Genomic DNA, 8,423 nt, shown 5'->3' with positions numbered 1-8,423 from the left:
TCACCCGCAAACTAGTGGACAAGCGGAAGTGTCCAATCGAGAGATCAAGTCCATCATTGAAAAGACCGTCTATCCAACTAGAAAAGATTGGAGTTTGCGCCTGGATGATGCTTTGTGGGCATATAGAAGTGCATATAAGACGCCCATTGGTATGTCACCTTATTGGTTGGTATTTGGGAAACCATGCCACCTTCCAGTTGAGTTAGAACACACAGCTTATTGGGCTATTAAGAGTTTCAACATGAAAATTGATGAAAGTGGAGAACACACGAAAGTTGCAACTGCAAGAGTTAGAGGAAATTTGCAATGATGCCTATGAGAATGCAAGGATTTACAAGGAAAAGACAAAGGCTTTTCACGACAAGATGATCTCTAGGAAGGAGTTTAATGTTGGTCAAAAAGTTCTTCTATACCATTCACGGCTTCGTTTGTTTCCAGGTAAGTTACGTTCTTGTTGGATTGGACCTTTTGTAGTTACTAATGTTTTTCCTCATGGTGCAGTAGAAATTCAAAGTTTAGCGACTTCCAAAGTGTTCAAGGTGAATGGCCATAGACTTAAGACTTTCTATGAAGGCTTCCAAGTAGAGAATGTGGAACAATTGGACCTTGAGGATCCAATTTATACTAATTGAAGAAGAAAGGCGCTGCTTGGGAGGCAACCCAAAGGGAGTTTGTTTTCTTATTCTCGCATTTATATTTTGGTTATTTTTGCCTTTCTTTGCATTTCACCTTACATTGGGGACAATGTAAGTTTTAAGTGTGAGGGAGGGGATTTAGGTTGTGTTTTTATTTATTTTTATTTAAAAAAAAAAAAAAAAGTTTTGCTTTTTGTTTTTATGGTTTTCAACGATTTTTGGTTGTGTATGTCATGAGCAAGATTCAATTAAGCTTCAAAAATTCATAACATGATTGAATAAGTAATCTTCCAGCTTAGAATTAATTAGTCTAGTTATTTTCCTTGAGAATGGTAGTGACTAAATTTGGTAGACAAAAGCCGGTGAGATTTTGAGGCTTTAAACTGACATATCCATATCAGTCTCACTATTTTCTTTCATGAGGGATATTTTTCCATGGATTTGTTTCTCTAGAAATTGCCTTGATTCTCTTCGAGATCATATTGACACATGCATGCATAAACATGATTAAGGCCCTCTTTGTTATAAGCTACATAAGCCAAATAGCCTTGTAATTAATTTTTCCCTTTGTTGAACCCCTTTGAGCTTTATTTTATTTTATTTATTTTTTTGTTTATTGTGAACCCACGTTACAAGCTTTAAACCCGAAAAAACAATGTCTCTACCCAAGCCATAAAGCTAGTGGAGCATTAAAAAAAAAAAAAGGGAAAGGAAGTGGTGGAGGAAATTGCTTTTGATATTACATTTGATATTACAATCTGTCCATGTTGAAAATTCTTTGTAAAATTCCAATAAAGGGGTCTGTTTGTATGTGATATATACAAGGTGGGAGCTGTTGTGATCGTTCCCTGCTGCGACCAAAAAGTGTTCTTTTTGAACGATTTTTTTTTCAATACAGGAGTTTTACATGGTTTAAATGCTTTAAAGCCAAATTGAAGAAGCTGCTGAATGGAGTGATTGGTTTTACATGTCTTATATATTCGAGCTTGAGTTAATTCATTTTTGCTCCACTAGTTTCGATGGCCAACACTCCCAAATATTTCCCGCCTTGATCGTAAACCCCGTTACAACCCTTGAAAAGTCCTTATGATTCGTGTTATGCATGTGATCCCAGTGGTGGAGAATGAGAAGATATGCAAGCCTATGGTAGATCATTTCCATCGGAATGAATTTGAGCAAAACACATACCCTTCAAACACATGAGAGTCTGAGTGTTTATTTCCATGAGGGTCTCCGTATTTAGTTTACTCAATCTTCGAGTGAAAATGCTTACTAAGTAATTGTAAGTTGTTTAAGAATGTTTGTTCATGATATGTTATGAGTTTTGAAGAGCTTGATTGTTCTTTGTTGATGGCATTGCAACCTGGGTGTGTTCTTGGGAAAGTGAATATGAGTTTTGCCCGAGGACGAGCTAAAGATAAGTGTGGGGGAATTTGAGAAGGCAAAATGTCATATTTTTCTCCCTTAATGTTTAGTCTTTTATACTTATTTGGTGCCTAAATGTACTCATTATTCTTATATTTTGATTTAGGAGACAAATGGAGGTTAAATGCAAAACAAAGCTAATTGGGCGATTTTGGACAGTTTCGACATCGCTTTGTAATCTGGGAATAACTCTCTCATCCGAGCTCCGATTGAGATGATCCAAGATGCTATGGAACACCAAGAAAAAGCTCTACAGCTTTCATGTTTCGAGTTTTGAGAGATACTGGCTCTATCAGGGTCAAAATCGGGCTTGAAGTTGCTGCACCTGCACTGCTAACGTTCTGGAACATTATGCAATTCTAGTACGCGGATCCAACGCGGTTTATTTGCCGAAGTTTTCAGAGCTGGTGCACGAAAGTTCCAGCTGTAAACACCACTTTCCTAGTTATATTAGGTCTTTATTTTATTTTCTATATCTTCCTTGATTAGTCAGACTTGGATAGTGTTATTTTAAGATAATATTTAGAATATTTTTAGGAGATTTTGTAGGCTTCTAATACTGAGGGTATGAACGTGTATAAAAGGTGGAGGGAATCATCAGAGATGGGCTCTCGCTCTCTCTCCCCTCTTCTGGAACGTCTCCTTTGAGTTTTCTTTATGGCCTTGCGTGGCTAAACTTTGGTAATCGGTCGAAGGAAACGGAAGCCTCGGAATCAATAAAACTGCGAGATCTAATTTGTTTTTTTTATTGTTCAGTTTATGCTTTGAGTATGGGGTGTTCTTCTGTGCATATTCTTATGATTGTCTCATTTAATTACTAGGAGGCCTACTAGTAATTTATTGGTAGCAATCTATTGTTAGGTTAGATATCTAATCCATAATTGTTTGATCCCTCTAATTTGTGAAGCAACTAAGCTTTAATGATTTGTTGCATCATAAATTATTATATCTTATAAAGAATGCTCGACGAAATTAAATGCAACCGCTTGTGATTGTGTTGTTTAGCTTCATCGATCTCTCTTATTCTTAAGGCCGCTACTAGATTAAATCTTTAGCGCTTGTCTTGGGTTGTTTGGTGTGTTTGGTAACGTTTACGTTTTCAGTTTATATTTACAAAAAATTTATAAATTGGTTTTTGTTTATTTTTAAAAAAACATAAACTACAAACGCGTTTGATAATTGACAAAATGTTTAAAAAATTTAAAAATATAAAAAAGAGTGAGAAATGGCAAGTGGTGGTGGGGGTGGGTGGGTGGGTGGGTGACGGTGGCGGGTGGTGGCTGGTAGCGAGTGGATGGTGGTGGTGGTGGTGGTGGTAGCGGGTGGTGGGTGGTGGGTGGCGGGTGGCGGGTGGTGGTGGGTGGTGAGTGGTGATGGTGGGTGGGTGGGTGACGGTGGTGGGTGGTAGCGAGTGGGTGGTGGTGGCGGTGGTGGCGGGTGGTGGGTGGTGGTGGCAGGTGGGTGGGTGGTGGTGGTGGTGGTGGTGGTGGTGGCAAGTAGGTGGCGGCTGGTAGTGGCGGGCGGTGGATGGTAGTGGCGGGTGGTAGGTGGTGGCGGGTGGTGGTGGTGGCGGCGGCGGCGAGGTGTGGGTGGTGGTGGCGAATAGGTGGCAGGTGGGTGGTGGTGGTGGTGGCGGGTGGTGGGTGGTGATGGCAGGTGGGTGGTAAGTGGTGGTGGCAGGTGGTGGTGGGTGGTGGGTGGTGAGTGGTGGTGGCGGAAGACGGTGGTGGAAAATGGTGGCGGGTGGTGGCTAGTGTTAGGTGGTAAAAAAAAAAAAAAACTCAACTCAAAACGGAAACACATTTTTTGTGTTTTCATTTTTTGGCCAAATTTATAAACTGAGACCACTAATTAATAAATCAAAATTTTTACCAAACAAGTTTTTATTTGAGTTTTTAAAATTTTTGTAAATATAAACAGAAAATTAAAAACGTAAGTGTTATCAAACGGCACCTTAGTAGTTAAGGTTAATTAAATCGCTTGTTTTCTAATTAATTGCAACTAAGGAGAGAGAGGAGAATAGTTCCAACAATGAATATTCGAAGTATTAATTGATATAATATTATATCAATGATCAGTTGTAAAATTCCGATGGTGAATGTTGACTTAGACTAAGTCTTGTTCTTTTGATTGATTTCGATACTTTAATTTGAATTGGTCCTTAGTTCTTCTTAAAAATTGTTTTTGTTTTACTCAAACTCTCATCCTTATTCACATAGCCAAAAAAAAAAAAAAAAAAAAAAATTAGAATAAACACTCTCCGTGGGAACGATCCTTACTTGCACAATTACATATATTTTGAGGAGTATAGGTTTTTGGTTGCCTGCGACAGTACATCATGTATCCTCCGACATGAAGTGGGGGTTGAACACTACTAGGTTCGCCTTCGTGGGCAGCAGCATGATCTAGTGGATGGCGATTATGGAAGAGTTGAGGCTCCTCCTGATGAAGTTGCGAGCCCTGAGGAGGGTGATGCAGGCCCTTCATGTTTGATGGCTAAGCTTGTGGAACAAACAGTGGGGAAATCGGTCCTTTGGAGACATATGGTTGGTATGGGTGGTGGTGATTTTGGGTTTGTTCTGGGTTTGGAGGTATGTCTGGTGGTGGTGGTGGTGGAGGGGGAGGAATACGTAGATCTCGCTGGAGCAAGGCGTTGATCAAGACTTGGTTTTGTTTAGCCAAGCAGTTGATGCTATATTAAGTTCTATAAAATATAGAGATGGGTTGTTTGGGTTAGAGGACTTAGCTTGAGGGTTGCCAGCATTTTGTTGTAAAGCCATGGATCTCATCGTAACCATTCACTCCAAAATGGAAAATATGTGAAGGTGGAATCGTTTTCAGCAAGAATTAACAACTGTCAACCGGAATTGATTCCCACAATTGGCGCCAACTAATAATGTAGCATGGTCGACAAGGGATGGGTCAGACTGATACAAGTACTCCACGGGACAACTAACCTTAGTCCCCCTTCGCCAAAACTACAAGTAGTTCAGTGGGAAGGTACCAAAATGGGGGTGGTTTCTTCCCGTGGACCACGATCAAGTTAGATCAAACGTGGTCCGAATAGTGATGTAGAGACAGTTGGAGGTAGAGAGAGAGAGTGAGTTACATCCCCAAGCGTTTTACAAAAGCTTCCTTATATCGCCTGCTAATCATTTCCTTGTCTATTCATGTTGTCCCATTGGCCAAAAGCCTTCCACATACCTGCTGTTGCCCGTTCGCCATTCTTCACAGCGAAAGATCTTGTTGCATTTAATGCCTAATGTATGGTGTCAATAACTCTGTAGGATCTTTATCTGTCACGTGGCTAACCCCCTACCTGATACATGTCCAAATGCTACCAATACCGCCTCCTTTGGCTCCTTACTGGGCATGTTGTTTGGCTTTACCTACTGGGCTTTAACCACATGACTATTTGGGGAGCTTAAGACAACTATGGGTTAGGCCTTCTTGGCCATGGGTTGGGCCCTCCTGGGCTATGCCCATCATAAGACATTTTAACAAATTGTACCAAATAGTTCTATTATTATTTATTTATAAAACAAACACCACCTCCACCTGAAAACACCCAAAGCTCTATATATATATATATATATATAAGCCAAAAGCATATTTGTACACCAATTAATTTTCTATTAGCTTAAAACAATCCAATGATAATTCAGCTTTAAGAAATATGTGTTGCAGATTATGTCTCCATTTGAGCCATGGAATGGTTGCATTTCTTTGACCATGGAATACATGTTTATCATGCATGTTTGACATATATGCATGGTTCAACCTTGGTAGGCACCGTCCAAGCCACAATTGTTGAAATTGTGGAGTTCTTGTATTTACAAGATGGTCCATCCATTCTCTATAATTGCAACTCAAGTCTTTAGAGCTTCAACTATAAAATAGGGGCTTCATTTCTCCATTTCAACACAATTCAAGGAAGAGAGAAATCTTGAGTATTATAGAGAGTGAGTACATAGAGAAATATAGAGTGGGTATCTTGTACAGAGAGTTGGGTATATAAGCGTTTGGGTATATTTCTTAGTGTATTGAGTTTAAGGGTATGAGTGCCAATTGAGTCTACCTGTAAACTTATTTTTCCTCCATAGTGAAATATTCTTACTATTTTGTCTGTGGACATAGGCTGTAAGCCGAACCACGTAAATTGTTTGTGTCCTAGTGTGTGCGTGTTTTATTTTCTATTGTTTATTTCTGGTTGCTTTGACACCCAAATCACCACCATTTCACATGAAAAACCTAAGTGATTCATGATTAGATCAAGATTTAATTATTTCAATTCTCAACCAATTAAAACTCACAATCTAAATCATCAAGCACGTATGAAAGTGATTTAGATTGTTGTTTCAAAAAACCAATGAATCGACACAAACGATTTTTTACGTGGAAAAAATCATAATTGAAGCACCTTCAATTGTGATCAAAAAACCACGAGCGAAACGCCACAAATCGATCCACTACTGAAGAAAGAAAGATTACAAAGATAGCAAACAAATTACCAGAACCGCTTCCAATTTGTCTTCAAATCTTCTGTATGTCTTTCAACGCAACCTTCACACGGAATTGATTAGCTTTATGTTGAATCCACAACATCAATTGTCGAACAAACGACTACACACAGCGTCAAACTCCTTTGATTACTTTGTGCTTGAATCTTCAGATTCCACTGAAGAAGAATGCTCTCAAAGAAAAATCAAACAAACTCCTTGATGTGTGCTTATAAGAACATGAGTTAAAACTCAATCAAACATCAAGGAAAACCAGGAAAAATATCCCAAAAGAAAACCCTAAGACCCTTAAAGAAGATCTAGGAAAAGTAACCCTAGAGTTGGAGCAACAAGTGGTTTTATAGAGGTAGAGATCGCGCGGTCTGCTCAAGCGTGGGAATGGATGCTCGAGCGGAGACTCTATATCGCGTGTTCCAAACTAGGGTTCACGCTAGAGCGGAAGATCCCACGCTCGAGCGTAAAAACACATCACTCAGTATTTTTGCAGACACGCAGAATACTGTGGGTGTAAACTCCACTTGAGCGTCACTTTGCCCGCTCGAGAGGGAAGACAAAAAATTAGAAAATTACAACTCGATTTAAACCTCAGTTTTTCCATGGAATTTGACAACAAGGGTCCTAACACACAACAATATGTATACATGATAGATTCGTTGATTAAAATAACAATTAAAATAATCAGACCTGTGTGATAAAGATGACCCATGTGATAGCTTTATAATATTTTATTATTATTATTATCTGGAATTCATCCATACAAGAGATGTATATATATGATTTGGAAGAATACTTTATGAAATCTTGGAATTCATGGAACTTAAAACTTTGATTTTGGAATTAAAGTAAGATTTGATTCAATTGGGCTTGAATTACACTTGAATAATGTTAGTATATCATGTTTTGAATAGATTTTGTAAGACATTTGGGCTTGAAAGTGAGTTTGGAAGCTTGAATTTTAAACCAATTTCAGACTGCCTAAATTTACCCAGAACCACACGTGCGCCTGTGAGCCCCGCACGTACAGAACACAGGACAGAACAAAGGCTCGCACACTATTTTAATTGCACACGTGGCACCTTCTGCACTTGCGGTGAGGGGCTTCCGCACGTATGGAAAACAGGAGGAAATCCTATTGATTTCTGTTGACTTCTCCAACCCTCTAAGCTTGATTTCAACCTTGTTTAGACCCTCCGGAAAATTAAAAGATAAATAGAAACCTATTGAGGAATAAAGTGATTAAATAAAAAGAAAAGTGTACGATTTGAACGTATTGTTTATCGGATTTGTATGTGTGATATGTTGTGTAGGTCGCTTGCACGAGGGATCATCACGAGACCTAAATCACTGTGAGTAATAAGTTAGTAAAGATATGTTTTTACTTATTTTGGCATAATGTGAATGCTATACATATATATATGTGAACATGTCTTATGTTATGATGTGAATGACCTTTGATAAATGCTTTAGGAATGGTATAAAATGCTCTACGGATGGTATAGAATGCTTTACAAATATTATTGAATGAGTAATCTGTGGGCCCCGAGGCCGTTTCTGTAATATGTGGGCTTTAGGCTATTTTGTAATATGTGGGTCCGAGGCCGTTCCATAAATGTGATAATGGATAATATTATGAATGTTGCGATTTGGAAAAGTATTGTATTCAGTTAATATGCTTTCTTTAAACTCAAGCTCATTCATTTAAATCTCTTTACCTTATTATTATTCATTGAGTTTTGCTCGCTCCCTATTTTATATGTATGTAGGTGATCAGCAAAGAGGTCAACCTTAGAGTCAGCTTCCGGAATTGCCTACATGGACCTGTCATGCCAAGCCTCCAAGATAG

General features: G+C 38.8%; 1 protein-coding gene across 2 annotated transcripts in view; it reads left to right on the top strand.

Annotated features, from left to right (window-relative positions):
- The window catches only part of LOC145822739 (uncharacterized), a 31,046-nt gene extending 28,196 nt beyond the window's left edge, over positions 1 to 2,850 (top strand). Inside the window, exon 2 of one of the 2 annotated variants that reach the window (XR_014364427.1) lies at positions 1 to 2,850. This exon is cut by the window's left edge and continues 1,708 nt beyond it. The gene's annotated coding sequence lies outside the window, so the exon portion shown is untranslated. The other variant, XM_082920566.1, reaches the window with a different exon arrangement.
- The last annotated feature ends 5,573 nt before the right edge of the window (positions 2,851 to 8,423 follow it).

The sequence above is a fragment of the Camellia sinensis genome, chromosome 3 (assembly GCF_055761805.1).
Source record: "Camellia sinensis isolate YWXY chromosome 3, ASM5576180v1, whole genome shotgun sequence".
Taxonomy (NCBI): domain Eukaryota; kingdom Viridiplantae; phylum Streptophyta; class Magnoliopsida; order Ericales; family Theaceae; genus Camellia; species Camellia sinensis.
This window is presented reverse-complemented; position numbering and strand designations above follow the sequence as displayed.